The 19874-nt window shown below is 42.8% G+C and overlaps 1 long non-coding RNA gene across 2 annotated transcripts; it reads left to right on the top strand.

Moving 5' to 3' along the window:
* The first annotated feature begins 130 nt into the window (after nt 1-130).
* Nucleotides 131-19395, top strand: LOC132228716 (uncharacterized). Of its 2 annotated transcripts, XR_009451418.1 has the most exons (4): nt 131-442; nt 14522-14714; nt 14819-16017; nt 16661-16728. It is a non-coding gene; the product is annotated as an uncharacterized LOC132228716 (long non-coding RNA). The 2 variants fall into 2 exon arrangements; XR_009451417.1 differs by having other exon boundaries at nt 14819-19395.
* The last annotated feature ends 479 nt before the right edge of the window (nt 19396-19874 follow it).

Raw genomic sequence — 19874 nt, 5'->3', positions numbered from 1 at the left:
GGTGACGTCAGAGCCCCGCCTTGCCCCAGCCTAGGGGCTGGGAAGGGATTCTCTGGCGGAGTCCGCCTCCGGGACTGTAGCGGCGGCGACCTGGGAGGCTGTGTGGAGTCTCACCTGCCGGAGCTGCCGTGCCTCCCGGGCAGCCTCTCCCTCCGGCCGCGTCTCGGGGCTCCGCTGACCGCTGGCGTCCCCTGGACCGAGCCCCCGAGCGGCCCCGGCCCCGGCCCGGGCCCCCGCTGCGGGCCCCTCTCGGGCTGTCTTTCTTTCCAGCTCCCTCCGGCCGCGATTCCCACGCCTGGAGCTGCAGGTGATGCTCTTCCTCTTCTGCAGCTGAAACTCGTCGCGACGCGTCGCCTGCCGGGGGTTTGCAGGGAGGAAGCGCGAACAGCCTCTGCAGCCTGGCCGGGGCGCCTTGGACTTTGTAGCCCTCCAACTTCTGGAGGTGATCTGTTTTAAATACTTCTTGTGCTCAGCGCAGCTTGTGGTCTTTGTGTTGAAAATCACGGAGCCATGTTTTAATTTGCAAATCCTTTCCTAAAGAGCTAGGTTTTCAGACCGTACTCGGGAAGCTGAGAAGGTTCCAAGGGGGGGAGGAGGGGGAGAGGTGGAGGAGGAGCCAATTTCTGATGTTTCTTACTAAGTCTTCCATCGCGACAGGGGCCAATACACAGATCAGTTGTCTGCTCCTCGTAGAATAGCCTGCGATGCATGCAAGCAGTGTTGACGTTTAATTTATAAATGAATGCGTCGTTTTACGTAATTGTCCAGACCCCAGGAAAAAAATCTGCTGTGGAATTTTTTTTAATGTCGCTAAAATACCAAAATAAAATATCTCCTAACAGCGTGAAATTCCCAGGGAGCCATTTCTGTGAGCTGGTTGACACTATTCCCAGAAAGTTGGCATTGAAATTCTAAGATTCCTGGGAAAGGGCTGGGGGGTGGTTGGGCTGGGGGGTAGTACTACAAGCGTAAGCGGCTACCAACACTGCATATAAATCTAGTGGTCATTTTAGCTGATCCCTGTCTTGGAAAGGTAAAGAGCAAACCCCGGAGGGCACAGGACGCAAGACAAGAAATTAAACAGTTAAGAGAATAAAAGATTAACTGTTGGAGTGTTGTATGTGCTTAGCCTTAAGGAAGTCATATAACTTATCTAAGTGTCAGTTTCCTCATCTGTGGTAAGGGAATAACACGTGTCCCACAAGGTAATAATGTACTCATGTATTTGCCCATTCAAAAAATATATATTGAATGCCACTTACTTGCCTGGGGTATAGCATTCATTCATGCAGGCAGTACTCTTACTGAGCATCGAATAAAGTGTCTAGCAAGCACATAGGTAATGTTAGTTGTCTTACCCACTCTCATTCTTTGTAATGTCTCCGATTTCTCATCTATAAAATTAGGAAGAGTTCAAGGGAGGTTATCACACATCATTCAAGGTACTTTTTGATTTGGAAGGGGGAGAGCACGGAGAGGCTAGGAGAATGGAGAGCTATGGGAAAGAAACTTAGAGGCCCCCCACAAAGCCAGGGGGGCTGCCCCAAGGTACCAGGTTCTAGATGAAGGAGGCGGCCATCAAAAGAAAGACTGGCTTGAAAGGCCAGCCTGTCCGTGCAAAGCACAGACTCCTCATGCTTCACTATTTGAACTGCACAGGCTCACTCCTTTTATGTCAGTAGTTGAAATTAGAAACCGACCATGTATTACAAGTTCTATAAATGATAACACGTAAATTCCCCCAGACACTGCTGTGCAAGTCAGTTGGATTTGCTAATCTTTAGAGTTATCATAGGTAAATCTAATTATTTCTATTAAAAAAGAAAAATATACACAAGAGGAACTTTATATATAACTAGAGGCCCAGCGCACAAAATTCGTGCATGAGTGTGGTCCCTAGGCCTGCCTGGTGATCAAAGCATGAGCATCTGGCATGGAAGGGCAGGTCCCAACTGACCTCTGGGCCCTGGGCAGCACCTGGGCCCCCAGACTCCTGTGCACCTCCCTCCGCTTGAGTCACGGTGCCTGAGTCCCCATGCAGAGATGCGATGAGCGGGGCGGTGCAGCGAGGGCCTCTGGGCCACCCAGTGGCACCGCACAGAACCTGGCCAGGCAGTACACTCTCTCCCAGCCTGCCTTGCAGACCAGCTCCTGCATGAACCCATGGGGAGCCCAACTGGCCCCTGCGGTCCCAGCAGCTGCAGCCTGGCTCATCCGGAAGAGGTCATGTGGGCTCCTCATAGGCATCTGGCATCTGAGCACGGGGGGCTTCCCCACATGGAAGCCCTGGCATCCTAGGGAAGGATAGCAGGGGGAGTGAGAGGGAGCTCGCAGACACCCCACTTTCCCACCACACCTCTGTCCCATCACCTCCGCCCCCAGGTAGCCAGCAAGAGGTCCCAGCCCCGGCCCAGGGACCACAGGAGGTTGGTTACTGCCACCCATCCCCAGTTCCCCATCCCAGCCTGGGGCTGGTCCCAATTGGGAGATCAGGGCTTGAGGGCTGCTGGTCGCTGCCGGGAGCCGGTCCATGCTTGCTGTTTCAAGGGACCTGGCATATATGGCATACGGTTCTTAATATGTTTGCTCACCTTCTTGGCGCTGTGTTTTAACCAAGGTCACCTCTCTGAGAAAGGTTGAATCCCCAGGTAGGGATTTTCCCCTGAAGTTAGGGAGGGAATAAAACCCCTCAACTAAGTGCCAGGCGGGTAATTAATCACTTTAACTACGAACAATCATGCTTAAGCTACATAATCTTTACTCCCTGGAATGGAGATAAGAAACGCCCTAACCTTTGGAATAGAGATTGATAGGATTGGAATCAACTGGTATAAATACAGATGCAACAAGACAACAACAGACAGAACTCAGAACACAGAACCTACACGGAGCCTGGAGACAGAAGAACTTCGCTGGAGAGAACATGGCAATAGATCCTGGACTGAACCTGACTATAGAACATGGCAAGAGAACCTGACTAGAACCTGGTGACTGAACTTGGCTGGAGAACCTGGACAGAACCTCACTGGAGATCCGAAGCAGAACCTCTCTGGAGATCCAGACCAGAACTTGGCTGGAGATCCGGGCTAGAGATCCTGGCTAGGCTGCTGATCAACTGAACGCTGTCTCCGTGTCATTCCTTCTTTGCTGACTCCGTCCACACCTCTGGGACCCCTGGACCTGCTGGGGTTGGACCCCGGCAGGTCGCTGTCTGTGGGGCGACCAGTGGGGCAATCAGACCCCCACTTGCATCCACCTTGGCCTGGTGCCGCCCACTCACCTGCTCCACCATTTCACCAAGGTCCTGCTCTCTTCGAGGCCCATCAGTGCTGGCAGTGCCTCCACTGCTGCCCACTGACTGATGCCCGCCATGTTCCGTGCTGCCCCCTGGTGGTCAGCTCACGTCATATCAAGCGGTCGAACTCCCATTCAAGGGGACAATTTGCATATTAGGCTTTTATTATATAAGACTAGAGGCCTGGTGCACAAAAATTTGTGCACTGGTGGGGGAGAGGGGGTAGGGGGGTATCTCTCAGCCCCACTTGTGCCCTCTAACAGTCTGGGACCCCTTGGGAGATAACCACCTGCTGGCTTAGGCCCGCTTCCCGGGTGGCAGATGGCAGGCCCGATCCCTCGATGCCTGCCTCGCCTCCCCAGGTGGCGCACAAGGCAGGGCCAATCCGGGGTTTGGGGCACCGCCCTGGGTCACACACACGGCAGGGCCGATCTGGGGGTTGGGGCGCTGCTCCGGGTCGGGTAACACACGGGACACCCGGGCGGGCCGGCCAATCGCTGCTGCCCCGCCCAGCCACCCTGGGTCTGGTCGCACACAGATGCCTGCTGCCCTGGGTCACAGATAGCAGGCCCAGATGGCACGGGGCAGGCGGGATGGCGCTGACCCGCCCTGCCTGCAGTATGCAAATTAACCGCCATCTTTGTTGGCAGTTAATTTGCATATCGCGCTGATTATCCAATGGGAGGTGTAGCGAAGGTATGGTCAATTACCATGTTTGTCTATTAATAGATAGGATATTTGATGGAATCAATCAAAATAGCTACGTTCAAAAACAAAGTGAGGGGGGCAGAAAACATTTAATAAAACCTATAGACCTGCCAGATCCAATACCATAGGCAGCCACTAGCCACAGAGGCTATTATTAAACTCCAGTTCTTCATCTGACTAGTTCCTGTCAAGTACTCAATACATACTTGTGGGCAATGTCTTCCATGTTGTTCAGGGCCAATTAAAGAACATTTTCGTTATGAGCAACACTGTTAAAGACTTTGCTATGATTTTCATATTCTTGTATCATAATCTTGATGCATCCAATACTGATTCATTTCCAAAGTTAAAAAAAAGAAAAGAAAAGAATCACAGAGGATTCACTCATTCCACAAATATTTATCAAGTACCAACAATATACTAAATGAAATTAGAAGGACTCAAAATTGAATGAGTTAGGTATGTTTGGTGATTAAAAGATATTAACATGGCTTGCCCAGGCCAGATGGCTCAGTTGGTTGGGAATGTCCTCTTATATACCAAAAGGTTGCATGAACTATTCCTGATCAGGACACATACCTAGGAATAGACCAGTTCCATCCCCAGTCAGGGCACATATAGGAGACAACCAATCAATATTTCTCTTTAGCATCAATGTTTCTCTCTCTCTCCCTTTCTCTAAAAAAATCAATCAACGTATCCTCTAGAGAGTATTTTCAAAAAGAGAAATATTAACATGGCTTAACAAAGATATAAATGCCTAAACTGGAGGAAATTTGAAACTCTCATGTTAATTCTTAAATGTGGTATTTCTAACTTATAAGAATTAGATGGATAGACAGCCATTTTTGTGTCTTAAAATAACTGGGGACATAGATAAATTTTATGCATCAAGTGTTGTTGAATGTTGCAGGTGAGATGTGGTTATTTTTAGTTTATTTGAAACGTCCAATAACCCAAGGGGGTGGAGAGCAGGGGAGCAAATATTTGAAATTTGGAAAATACTAAACATTTTGGTAAGATATTGTAATTTTCACTTATTTTTTTTAAAGATATAAAAGGCTGATAGTGGAGGTAGCCAGTCGATGTTTTGCTCTCACATCAATATTTCTCTCTCTCTCTCTCTCTCTCTCTCTCTCTCTCTCTCTCTCCCTTCCTCTCTTTCTAAAAATCAATAAAAATTAATAATTAATTAAAAATAAAAGTATAATAGTTGATGTAGTTAAATTGAACTGTAACTATTGCTGATCATGGGGCAGGAAATTATTCCCTTTGGAGAAAATTATAGTCTAAGAATTAAAAAAAAAAAAAGCTGAACTTTTTGTTTGCTTGCATCATTTTATGTATTTATATGAATTTATAAACTGCAGTAAGTTTTTGATGAGGTTAATTTTGTCTAATATAAGTAAATGAGTTTGTAGACTGGTTGCCTTCAACTAAAATGTACAGTACATTAATGGTGATAGTGTTGGCTGGTAAAGGGCTAATATGCAAAACATAAAGGAATTGAAAGAAAGAAGAAAGAGAGAAAGGAAGGGAGGGAGGGAGGGAGGGAGGGAAGGATGGATGGAGGCGGGGGAGGGAGGGACGGAGGGACGGAGGGAAGGAGGGAGGGAGGAAGGAAGCTTGGTTGACATGGCTTAACATGCCCTTTCAGTTGTCTTCAACCATTGTTGAGTACTAAACCCAGGGGAAATACTTAATTTAAAGCAAAAATTATTTCTAAGACATTTTTAGAAGTAGTCTCAGGACTACATAATTCTAAGTTAGCTGACTGACTTCCAGCATGCTATGCTCTCCGTTCCTTGCCACTGCTTTCTCATTGGCCTGCACCCCCTTACTGCCTACACTTCCAAAAGCTGACATACTAATAATCATTCCCTTCAACTTCCCTAGTTTTGGGATTATTTTACCCTTTGCACTGAAGCACAGCTCTCTTCCAGGATCTTCAAGGGGGGCCATTAGAGCAGACAACTGGTCAGCTGGTAAGCATAAGTAGGTTAATATGGGTATGAATATGTTAATATTCCTGATCCCTTCCATGTTCACCAGAACAAGTATTTTCTAAAGCTACACCTTAAAGATAAAATTTTATACTTAATGGTGAAATTCCAGATGCCATAGCCAGTTGGGAAAATATTTAGAGGTATTGCAAATCACCTAGCGGATGGCTGTTAAAAACAGCAATAAAAAAGGAAAGTATACCTTTATTTTAGGGATAAATACATAGTGAAATAGGCTGGTTGTGGGTTTTCTGTCCCTAAAAATATAAGATCAACATTCCCAGGTGGTTAGGGAACAGATCTTGCTGGAGAAATATAATTCCTGTGATGCTTTTCAAGCTCAGTGATTGAGGAATTCTAAGTCTACCTTTTTGAACAATAAGCAGTGATTCATGCAGAAATGTAAACATATTTTCTCAACAGAGGTGGTAGAAAGAACATTACACTTGAAGTCAGTAAATCCGGTTTGAGTTTCATCTTTACCACATAAAATCTAATGGATTTGGTTATTACCGAATTCGAGAAGCTGTATTTTCCTCTATAAAAGTGCATCTCTAAAATGGTCTTTAAAAAATCTGCCTCTTGCCCTGCTGGTGTGGCTCAGTGGTTGAGTGTCAACCTATGAACCAGGAGGTCATGGTTCAATCCCCAGTGTGGGATGTGCAAGAGGCAGCCAATCAATGATTCTTCTCATCATTGATGTTTCTATCTCTCTCTCTCCCTCTTCCTTCCCCTTTAAATCAAATATATATATATATATATATATATATATATATATATATATATATATATATATTTATTTTTTAAATCTTCCTCTCTAATTGTGAGATACCAGTAAAAAAAAAATGAAGATAACCACTGCAATGCCGTTATTCTACTCAGATGTACCCACTGTTTCTCACCCTACCACTCCCAACTCAGTTATGAGGCTTTGTAGAACCAATAGCAATCAGTAACATCGATGTAATGCCAATTATGCTCCAAACTCTGTTCCAACTTCCTTATATGCAAATCTCATGTAATTTTTATAAAATACTGTATGATGGTAGCAATGAATAGCCTAGCACCATGTTACAGATGAGGAACTGAGGTTTAGGAGATTAGACAACTCACACTGAATCACCTTTTGGACTGAGAACCAAGGCTAGCCGAGTCCATGGCCAGCACTCTTCTTATACAGTAGCTCCTTATGCTCCAAACCTCATTTCCACCCTTTATGAACCAAGGCTGCTGTTGTCAGCAATGCTGTGGTTTAAAAAGCAGCCTAAGAGGAGAACAAAAAGCTATCCGATGATGGCTGGAGGAAGATTCTATTTTTCTAGCAGCTACACTGAGTATGGATTTTTAAAAATTGTTTAAAGGTGGGTCCTTTAATCACAGAGTGAAAGCATCACTGATTGTGTCTAGAAATATATATGTAATGCTGTACATCCATCATTTGTTTGGCTTACATATTTTCCTAGGTAGATATACATGCTCTTAAACACATTTCTTTTCAATTCAAAATCGCTGCCTGGCTTTTAACTTGTTTAGTCTGAACAGCAGAAAAACACACACCAATGATTCTCAATGAATTCTGACAAGGACTATCTCACAGGATTTCATGATCAGCATTTAAATTTATACTTTGTTTTTCCCTTTGCTGGTCTGGGCAGACTAGTGTTCATTGATCTCACCAGTTCTCCTTTCTTTCATTTATTATTTTTCATATGACAAAATGGGAAATTCTCTTAATTGATATGTATTTATCTTTACTATTAAGAACCCATCTCCTCCTGGTACAAATTTTTGTTCATAAAAGCTAATCCGATATAGAAATTAAAAGGTTCCCATTTAGAAAATGAGGATTGTATAGACCCCAACAACCTTTCTCTAAGCCCTCCATGGTAGTTCTCTGCCCCTTGTCCTGAGCATGGAGACCAGTGGTAGCAGGTGAGATATTAGAGGAAGTTTGCTGGAGGCCTCTGAAAATAATCTTTCTCCCTCCTAAGAGGGATCTGCCAGAGACAGCATGTGTTTCACTGGGCGTTGTCAGGTGAGGACGCCATGCCTGGGATTGCTGCACCCCTCTTACTTGCTGAGGATGAGGCCTAAACCAGGGAAGGCAGATGAGGCTTCTCAATGAATCCAATCAACTCTCTCAAGGCTTCTTTTTATGGGAGAGCATATGTTTCCATCTTATTTAAGTTGGATTGTGTCAGGATTTGGGTAACTTGTACCTGACATCATCTCCTATAGTTATAAAATCCTTTTTTAAATGTAGTAGGAATTATTTGGGGGGGGGGGGATAAATGATGTACCTCCTCAACTCATTGGCCAATAGGAACTGAGACTGACTTTGATGACGAGATGGAAGGACTCTTGGTGCTTTCCCTTAATGGTGAGAAAGAAACTGCTAAGTACAAAATGATTCAGTCTTGCAAACTGCCCATTTTTCTTAACCATAACAATGATGAAAATAAGAATATGAAATTTTATTTGTTCAACTAAAAGATTTTTCTTCATTCCTCTCAGTGTCCAAAGCCTTTCTAGCATATTTTCTTTGTAAAGACCTCCCAGAAATAATTTCTTAGGATTTTCAATGAACGTAAACCAAACCCTGACGTCAAATAATTACCAGAGGATACAGCAGTCAGCTGGAGTGCCCACTGTTGGTCAATCCATGACATTTGGGATTTGAATCTGTTTGTCCCTCCAGTTGCCAATATCAAATGCCAAGTCAAAAAGTGAAATCAGTTTATATACCACGGCCCACTTTGTCCACACTTTGCCCATTATTTGAAATAGAATTGTTTTTTAAATGTAATTAAGATGTGCTGTGGTTGAAGATAAGGTCCTCTTTAAGTCGGCTGTGTTGTTTTGTACATCTAGAAGACAGTTTGCCCCTGTCCCGTTTCTAAGTAACAATTTGTAAAAAGTCACTTCTCCTGTGTGGGTATGAGAGACAAAGGAGAGAGTAATCTTCCTCTTATTTCTTCCACGCCATGTTTCTTCCGGAGTAGTGTTGATAAAAACGTATTTATGACACTTGATAAAACGGTATGGCAGACTTTCCTCAGGACCATCACGACAGATGTGCGGACCACAGCAATGGCATTTTGCAGCAGGAAGTAGAGGACTGGGCTTAACTCGAAATACAACCAGGGAAATAGAAAATGATTCAGTCTTGCAAACTGCCCATTTTTCCTAACCATAACAACGATGGTTAAGTGGGGATTCATAGCCAAGGAACAGTGTGTGTGGGCAGACGGGGTGTGGGGAGGTGTTAATTAGTGGATAAGAAATTACTGAGAAGAAATCGTCAGGAGTGAGAGGGAATTCTGGCCAAACTGATCTGACAGGATTCTGGCTGAAGAACAGCCAGGGTGATCAGATTCGATTAGATATCAGGGTAGGGGATTCTGGCTAAACCAACCTAATGGGATTCTTCCTATGACTGAGTGACACAGGCTGGACAAAGACGGGCACCAAGTTCAAGGCCTATCAAAGGAACCTGTCTAGAGTTTGGTCAAAGAGAGAGTGTTTGCCTCTAATACTCTCCTTCTGCTCTTTCTACTCTCCTATAATTGTCCCCCCCCCGCCCCCCCGCACCAAAGATAAACAAAAGGAGAAAAATAATTGTTATTAATCAAGCGTCTGAGACCCTTTGACTCTCAGCTGTAATATTTGCAGGTTAACATTATTAGTCTATGTCATTGCTTTGCAAAAGTTGCCAAATTGTTTAAGGAGGTTGAGGTAGGACCCAGACAGGTGAAGGCAGAGTGCTGTGGAAGAAAGGAGTTAAAAATCAGAGGGCTGAGTGAGAGTTCTGCCTCTAACATTTATTAGCTGTGTGAGCTTGGCAGGATACTGAGCTTCTTAAACAGCAACGTGATCAGTTGGATTCTAACATGGGCCCCAATGATTACCACTCCTGACATTCATACCCTGTTAGTCTCCTCCCATATCCTCCCAACCAGGGTCTGTATAACAGTAGAAAAAGCCAGAAGGGATTGGTATGTCACTTCTAAGATTAGGTTATAAAAGATGATAACATACCCACCTATCTATCTATTATCTATGTATCTATGTATCCATATATCATCTGTCTATCATTCTATCTATCTATCTATCTATCTATCTATCTATCTATCTATCTATCTATCATCTATCTCATTATCTGTTCTGAGGTAAGCCCAAAGCCCACATGGTGAGAAACTGAAAGCTTCTTTCAACAGCTACATGTATAAGATTGAAAGTGGGAAAAAAAAAAAAAAAAAAAGAAAGTGGGTCCTTCAGCCCCAGTCAAGCCTTCAGATGACTGCAGCCCCAACATCCAGTTTGATTGCAGCCTCATGAGGGAGCCTGAGCCAGATCACTCAGCTGAGCTGCTCCCAGATTTCTGACCCTCAGAAACTATGTGAGATAATACATGTTTGTTATTTTAAGCTGCTAAGTGTTAGGGGGAATTTGTTACTTAGCCATAGATAAAAAATTTGGATTAATGGCTTTCTACTAATAATACAAGGACTCAGTAAAAGCAGGGATGAGAAAACACTTGGTAAACCATCAAGGACTCCATGAATGCTAGAACCGTATGAACAGAGTGTAAGACAAGGTCTAGAACAGCGCTATCCAGAAGAACTGTATGTGAAGATGGAAATGTTCTACCTATGCTGTCCTGTGTGGTACAATTGGGCACCTGACATGTGGCTAGTGCAAAAGTTTGAGGAACTGAATTAGTTATTTTACTTAATTTTAATTCATTTCAACTTAAATAGTCATAGGTAGCTCACGGCTACCATTTTGGACAGAACAGGTCTAGAAGTTTCAAAACCAACTAATGACTATTCCAAAACAGTCAAAAAGAACACAGCACATAAAACCATATGCACGCTTTCTTTCCCAGGTGTGACTTTTCTGAGGAAGACACACGTTGGCCCACTCTCCCCCTCAGGAGCACACCTGTGCCTTTCCCTTTCCTCTCTCCTTCCCCCGAGGGCGTTGCCCTTGCCTTTCTCTCTCCTAAGCTCCAAGGCCCTTCTTTGGCTTCTGTAACTTGTATCCCGAGCCTATGCAGCCCAGGTGGCCCACTTCTACTACCTCTGTAGCTTTCTCTTACAACCTGAAAAGAAAACAAAAGAAGGCACATGCTATTTATGAAATCTGGAAATTATGGGTTAAGGTAAGCAATTATTTCCTTCCTTGTGTAAGGAAGGGCAATACCTTTTGTAAAACTGAGTTCTCTGAGACCACTGTTTTTCTGTGTATGTGTGTCATTTATTAGACTTGAAATTATGGATTCAGCTGACTATCTCACACAATCGCCTAATTTGCATCATTGATTGTATAGGGATGCAATGAACCAACTGTTGCCTTAACTACAACAGGGAGGGCACTGCTGAGTCATTCCTCTGGTGGGTCAGAGAGAGTTAATAACCTGAGTGTTTCTTGGCGCCACTGTACTCAATGATGTCATTTGATATATATATATATAACTCTAAATGCAAAAACAACTACTCTAGGTTACTTTCGATGACAGTTAAACCTGACTAGAGATAGACTTCAGTGTTCACAAAGTTGTATCCGTTAAGGCTTACAGGATGTCATGTTTTTCATGCTGTTAGAAGAGTAGGGATGTCCTTCTGGGTTCTCTTATACTTTCTAAGTGATACATGTTGAATTGTGCTCTGTACGAAAGCTGACTGTCTTCAATGTTGACTGTCTCTCTAATGTATGTCCCTTTGTCATGTCAGATCTTGCCTTTCATTCTCAAGCTTGTGGTTGAGCAAAATAACTGCTTCTGCCCTAGGCATTGCTCAAGGGAGGATGAAGGGGAATTCCTTATCCCCATTCATGAAAAAAGGAAAATTGGATCCTTACCTCATACTGTCATAAAAAATGTTCTCTTGATGAATTAAATATGTAAAGCTTTGAGGCTAATTGTTAAAATATTTAGAAGAAAGTAATTTATGTGAGTTTATGGAAGGATTTACTAGAAGGGACACAGAATGTTCTAATCATGAAAGGTTGGCACATTTAATTACATAAAAATTAAGAACCTCTGTTTATCAAAAGACACCATTTTAAAAAGTAAAAACGCAAGCCCCAGTTTGGGAGAATACTCAGTTCACAAATATAATTGATAAAACTTACTATCTCTATATATAAAAGCCTAAGCAACTGTTTGACCGTTCAACCAGTAGCTATGATGCACACTGACCACCAGGGGACAGACATTCAACACACAGGCATAGAAACATGGAACAGACTGATGAATCTCAGAGAAGAGGGGAGAAGGGGGAGGGCAGGAAGAGATTAACCAAAGATTTTATATGCATACTAGAGGCCTGGGGCATGGAATCGTGCACAGGTTGGGTCCCTCGGCCTGGCCTGCAGGGATTGGGCTGAAACTGGCAGTCTGACATCCCCCAAGGGGTCCTAGATTGCGAGAGGGTGTAGACCAGGCTGAGGGACTCCACCAGTGCATAAATCCATGCACCAGGCCTCTAGTATTTTAAAGTCCTACCAATCAATAAGAAGTTTCAATAGAAAAATAGGGAAGACTCAATAGAAAAAATTGGGGAAAATTATAAACCTGTATTTTGGAAGAGGAACTATCAGTGATGATTATACATGTGGTAGGTTTAATTATGCTCCCATCCCCCAAAAATTATCTGTCCATGTCCTAATCCCCAGAATTACCAGTATAAATGTGAACTACTGGGGAAAAGGGTCTTTGCAGATGTAACTAAATTAAGACTCTCAAAATGAGATCTTCCTAGATTATCCACGTGGCCCTTAAATTCAATCATAAGTGCCCTTATGAGAGTCATTCAGTTGAGACACACAGAGCTAAAAGGCCGTATGAAGGCAAAAGCAGAGATTGGAATTATATAGCCACCAGCCAAGGAATGCCTGTGCCACCAGAAATTGGGAGACACAAGGACAGATTCTTCCTGAGAGCTTTCGAAGGAAAACCAACACCTTCAGTTTGGATGCCTGGTTTCCAGAACTGCGAAAGAATACATTTTTGTTGTTTCAAGCCACCCAGCGAGTGGTAATCTGTTATGGCAATGCTGAAAACAATACAGTGCATAGGAAGACATACTCTCCTTAGTTACCAGAGAAACGAAAGTTAAGTCGTCCATGTAATACCCTTGTATACGTACCATATCGGCAAAAAGCAAGATGTTTGATCATATCAGATGTGGTGAATATGCGGCTTAACAGGAACTCTTACACAGTACTGGTAGGATTACAAATTTTTGCAGCTACTAGGTTTAGTACACCCACGGGGGACTCTAAAGCATGTACGCCAGCAGAGAGCTTTATAAAAACTTAGAGCAGCTTTGTTCATAATGAAAAACACTGGAAAACACACAAGTGTCCAGCAATAGGAGAAGGAATGAATAAATTGCAGCATCTTCACACTCTGAATTTTTACACAGGGGAAAAAGAACATGCAATGACAGGTAACAATATGAATGATTTTTAAAAATATAATGTGGAGTGAGAAGTAGATGTAGACATTTGTTCAAAATCCAGCAAAACTAAACAATATGATGCTTAGGGAAATATTCGTAAGATATAGAGTATTCATGTTTTATGAGGATAGTGGTTGCTTGAGAGAAGGCTGGTGGGTAGGATAGGGAGATACATTAAGGTACTGGGCTGTTCTAGTTCTGAGATAGGAAATGATTGTATTCATTTTGTGCTTATTAACTTAAAATATCTTGCATGAGTTCTTTTACTACCATATTACTATTAAAAATATTTAACACCCAAACAAAAGTAAAGGAGAATGTTGTAATAATTAGGGCCATAGATAGAGTTCATCTGTTGCCTAAAGTTTTCAATGTGTCTGTTGAATACCCTTTTGAGGGCTATTTGGAGAAGTGGAGGGTAGCAAGAACAGATATAACCTCAAATACAGAAATGAAAGGAAATAAAATACTCCTCTGCATATGTGTTGACATGAGAATAGCTGTTAGAGTGGGTAGCAGAGAAAGGGGACATAGATCAGAAGAAGGGGGACAGGACTGCCTAGATAAAAGTGTGATCCATCGCGAAAAGCTTTTCTAGGTACTTAAAATTACCAGAGTCCTGCTATGAGTGAAGATGAATTGGTGGGATGAAGCAGTCAAGGCCACCAGGTACTCTTGGAGGAAAACAGTAAAAGTTTCAGAGTGTACAGTAGATACCTACGTGGGCCTTCAGCTAGCGCGCAGGTGGATGTAACCGGGTACCGTGAGCTCGTGTCAGCTGTTTTAAACAAGTGTGTATGGAGATGAGCACAGTTCAGTTTTTTACCTGTGTGTTTAGACCGTCAGTACAAAACCCCAGGGCCTAACAAGATTTGCACATCCACTTGTTGGCTGTTGGGAATTCTTCCTATTTGAAGCGTGCCATCTGTTTCCAGTTGGGACCCCAAATGATACAAGCAGGCCCATTAATTAACTCTCAAACCAGCTATTGGCGATCCTGGGTGTGGTTTCCTGGCAGCCGTCACCCATACTATTTTTCTATATTCCAGGTAACAAAGGTGTTTGTATAGAGCGGTGGTTCTCAAAGTGTGGTCTCAGACCAGCAGCACCAGCATTTCCTGGGGACTTGTTAGAAGTGCTGAGGTCAGGCCCTGCCCAAGGTCGACTGAATCCAAAACTCCCAGGGGGGCTGAGCAATCTGCTCTCATAGACCCTGCAGATGATTCGGACCTGTGTTCAAGTGTGAGTACACTAGCATAGCGCAACCCAATGAAGCTTGTGAACCCTGGCAAAAAAAGACACCTACTAGGAAGATGGCTAACTTGATTCCATTTTTTTGAAAACAGAGTTTAGCTGCCATTTCTGCACAGGGGCCTCTCCTGCAAACTGCGGAGAAGCCTGTGCGTAACTGCCTGCCCCTGTACTGAACCGCCTGCCGGCACCAGCACCGTTCCTGCCATCTGAGCCCGCCCTTATGAAGGAGTCCCACCAGGGGCAAGGACTTCTGTCTATGTAAGCCAGCCCACCACTTGCTGGGAGAAAGCACTTTCCCCTTTCCCAGATCCTGAAGACTGCCTTTCTGTGGCTCAGCATGTGGAGCAGCCCAGGCCAGCACGAGGCAGACCAGCCAGGGGCAGAGCAGAGCAGACCATGGAGCAGAGCAGAGCTGTCTAGCCTGGGAGGGGCCTGTTCCTGTGGCTGCCTCGCAGCCCTGCTGCCTCACAGTGAGCTGGTGTGCACTGAATAAAGTTTTCTTCTTCATAACACCCCAAATTGGGGATTCCTGTGGGCGTTGAACTGACACCAGTGACCATCAGTTCACAAAGCTAATAGCAGCTACAGTGCTATTTTTAAACTAATGCTTTGATGTACACATACAGAGTGAAATGATCACTACAGTCAAGCTAATGAACATTTCCATCTCCTCACATGATTGTGTGTGTGTGTGTGTGTGTGTGTGTGTGTGTGTGTGTGGTGAGAGAACCCTCTGAGGTCTCTCTCTGAGCAAGTTTCCAGTGCACAGTACAGTAAACTGACTACAGTTACCATGCTGTATGCACACCAGCTCTCCAGAACTTATTCATCCTAAGTAACTGAAACTTTGTACCTTTTGACCAATATCTTCCCAATTCCCCCACCTCCCCACCCTGGTAACCATGGATCTACTCTCTGCTTCTGTGATTTTCACTTTAATACATTCCACATATAAGTGAGCTCATGCAATATTTTTCTTTCTATGCCTGACTTATTTTACTTAGAAAAATGTCCTCCAGGTTCGTCCATGTTGTTACAATGGCAGGATCTCCATCTATTTAATGGCTGAAGGATATTCCATTGTACACAGTGGCTACCTGCCAATCCATGCCTTCTGTTCAGCAGCCCTAACTGCAAATAAGAGCCGACGGTGAGATGATGGCACCAAAGACAGGCACCACAAATTCTGAGGTCTTGTCCCATTTTCTGGAATCATGTTAGGAAATAGCACAATCTGTGTCTGGATGACTGAGATACCTGGCATTCTCTAATGCTGCTCAAGTGGAAGAAGGTATGAGGGCCACTTACGCACTGTTAACAGGGTTTTGAATAGGGCCATTTGGATGCAAATTAGCCAGGAAATGAACTCCAATAGAAGTGCTTATTTAAATATATATTCATTTAAATATATATTCATATATATATTCTGATTTTGAGTTGTCCTGTTTAAGTAAAAATGTATATAATTTGCCTTTAGACTGTGTGTGTGTGTATGTGTGTGTGTGTTTAGCAATGGAAATATATTCTGGTTTTCTTTTAGGTCCAAATACTTCCTGTTGAATAGTTCTTTTTGAGCAGTGGTTTTTTAGTGTACATTTTAAAAATAGTGAGTGATTCTGTTAAGAAGGCTAACTTTTTGGTAGACTTTGGTCCAGCAACTCAAGTAAACCCACTTCTGCGAACCTTCAGGATGCACTAAGTTCTTTCTTTGTTAAGTTTAGTGTTCTGTAATGGATGATGAATTCGTTTTTGAAATCCGCTCTTCAGGCAACTTCTATTTGGTGTTGCATTTTATTTTAAAACTTTCTTCTGTGAAACGTAGGCAGTTTCATAACTAGCTAAGTAGGAAGGTTTCAAAGACAAGCAAGCATCTTATTATTCACATCACAGTGTTTATACCATCGAGTATTCCTGATTTGTGCTGTCCCCCACAGGCTGCGTACACAGGACACGGTGACTCCAATCCTGATGCTTTTTGAGAAGGGACAGGGCAGACCAAGCAATTTTTCATCACTAATGGTGGCACTGGGATATACCATCGTGGCAAGATGCGTGAATTCATTTTTGGGCAAAATTACAAAACTAAGTGTAGAAAGGTTCTTTGAAACCCCCACTTTAAAACGTGGTGGATGTTTTTATGCATCCAATGAAATTCCCTACCACTTAACTTTATTTCAGGCTCAGATCTGACCCTTGCCTGGATAAGTCTGCGTTGTACTTTCCTGTGCAAAGACTTCGTTCAGTGCATCCACCCAGTAACCTTGTGAAGAAACTTACTGACAGGACTGTGTTGCTGAAGTGGACACGTGATACATTGGGAAGAGGTGGGGTTTGCAGGCAGACAGACCTACCTGTGATGTGGAACAAGTTACTTAACAGCTTGGAACCTTCGTTTTCTTATGTAAAATTGTACATGACATTTACCCAGTAGGTTATTAAAATTACGTGTGTAAATATTTAACAACATCTGAGACATAGCAAGCCCTTAAATATGTTTCAACTTCTTTCGCTTTTTAATATATTTGTTATCTATTAACGGTTGTAAAATGTATGCAAGTTATACTTATGTAATAACCTGGAAGCCTGTTTATTAGTATACGTTTAAAAGACATAGATTAGAAAACTGTTACGTAGGAAATTTGATCTTCTAGCTTAAATACAACTCTTCAAGCTGAACTCTGATAAGCTTTCTCTTGAAGGTTTGGGTCTTTAAACTATCTTTAGCCCTGTTATCAGTGTTTCTGAGAGGGCCATTTGGATGCAAATTAGCCAGAAAATGAACTCCAAAAGAAGCATTCATTTAGAGACCAATATTGTACTCTGATCCAAAGAACTTCCTCATCGAATGCGATCACACAAAGGTCAGTAGTAATAAAACAAAACATAAATCAAAGTAGAGCCTTCCTATAACGCAACAGCCATACACTCAAATCAATCAAAATTATTTACAAATATGTCGTTATTGTAGCATCTCTTGGTTCTTTGTGTTTATGCAAATTTTTTACTACCCTGGGCAATATAAAAAAGATTTCATTGTTTAGTAAATATCTGTCACTTACCTAAATTAAGGACATTGAAGAGCAAGCAAGCTCACATTACTTATCTTAAGATGTTAATTACTGTGAGTCCTTTCTTTTTTCTGTGCTGGTGGTTGTCAAACTTTATCAGGCATCAGAACCAGAGCTTGTTGAAACACTGATTGCTGGGCTCCACCCACAGTTTCTGATTCAATAGATCAGACTGCAGCCTGGGAATTTGCATTTCTAACAAGTTCACACCCCTACCCCTTGGTGAGGAGCAGGAAAGGAAATGCCTAAAGCTCAGAGGGAGTAGAGAAACCCTGTTGTTTTTCTCTTTCTTTACTCTGCTCTCCCAAGCCCCAACCTTGGAATAGAGCTATAGTCAAGCCACTGTCCCACTAAGAGAAAAATAAATGTTTTGTCCTGTAAACCTCTGAGATTTGGGGGTTGTTTGTTATCCTAGCAAAAGCTAACTAATGCATATCATTGCATTGCAATGTTGTTTAAATAGTGACATTTGGAAATGATCTAAACATTCATTAAAAAGAATGAATAAATAAATTGTGGAATATTCAGGTCAGAATAAAATGTAGCAGTTAAATTGAGTGAACAATATATAAATATCTATCAATATACAAATCTTAAAAACAATAAGAAGGATAAAAAAAAAACCCACTACAGGAGGCTACATACAGTATTAATACAATTTATATAAATTTTAGAAAATGCCAAATACTATTATATATTACTTATAATATATACTATATGGTGAAATTATTAAAACTTGAATAGAATAATAAATACTGAATTCAGAAAAGTGGTTAGATCTCAAAGGATAGTGAAAAGAATGAGATTGGTGAGCAGTGAAGAACAGAGAGCTTTTTGTGTCTGTAAAGTCTTATTCCTTAAAGAGATTTGACAAAGCTAGGTGCTGGGAGCATGAATGTACTATTCTGCATCCCTTATAGGTGGAGTGGGTCAGAGCACAATAAAACAGATCTTTCAAAGCAAAGAGCTTTTGTTAGTAATATTTTATTGACAACTCATTAGGTCTAACAGCTTCAGGTGTGTGGCTGATGAGAGAGGCTGGGATTTTGAAATGCTTGCCAATCAAAAAACAAAACAATAGAAATAAGGGGTTCAAAGTATTTGTAGATTGGCCTTGGATGTGAAACAGGGACACAGATATCAAACAGTGCATGTACTGTCCTCTTCCTTTTTTGAATGCTGATTCATTTGGTTGGAGAGTTTGGTTTTGTTTTCGGAGAATCAAACTCCTATTGCTCCTGGGAACGAGGTGGAGGTTCTTGGGGTGCCACTGAAACAAGCATTTTCAGAAGCCCCCACGGGAGGATGGGATGTGGAAGATTGTATTGGCGTGGAGTTGCATTTCTCAGGTTCCAAAGTCCCTGTCCCTTGCGCCAGGCCTGGAAAGGGTGCAGCTGGGGTTCCAGCAGAGCCAGGCACAAGGCCAGGGGCCAGAGCTTCCGTTCCAAGTTGTAGTTCAGCATTCAGCTAATTAGAGTCCATTAGTCCATGTGTGGAGGCCCACATGGCTGTGGGCCACACGGGTGCAGGGGAACACACCCCCTGCCACAGGAGAGCCAGGAACCTGGAACCCGGAGCGTGACAGGGAGAAGAGAGACAGAGGTAGAGAGAGAGAGAGAGAGAGAGAGAGAGAGAGAGAACACACTTTCCTTGTTCGAAAGTTTTAAATATTCAGGTTTTGTGCTTTTGGTGGCCACATCTATCCCGGCCACTGATTTGTTCCCAGGTATGACTGGCGGACAGGTAGGCACCTTTCCAGTCACCCAGACCTAACTGGGCCTGTGTCTAAACTGCCTTTGTCTAGTCCCTTCCCCCACCAACCTGCAGGGGAATAGACTTGGAGGATGTTAAATGCAGCTTTTTGGCAAAGCTGTATAAATGGCATGCCTATATCTGGTCTTCCCTTTCCTCCTTTCCTGTTAAATAGTAACCAGGTTATTACAATGGCATCATTTTGATTTGAATTCAGGATAAAAGTTTGGATTAAGCCAAATAATCCCTAATTTTTTTAAAAAGTGAAGCATCAAAAGAAAATCACTGGTGTGTATGTGATTATTTCAGAACTTCCTCCACTTCCTTT

Source organism: Myotis daubentonii, chromosome 2, assembly GCF_963259705.1.
Source record: "Myotis daubentonii chromosome 2, mMyoDau2.1, whole genome shotgun sequence".
Classification (NCBI taxonomy): domain Eukaryota; kingdom Metazoa; phylum Chordata; class Mammalia; order Chiroptera; family Vespertilionidae; genus Myotis; species Myotis daubentonii.
This window is presented reverse-complemented; position numbering and strand designations above follow the sequence as displayed.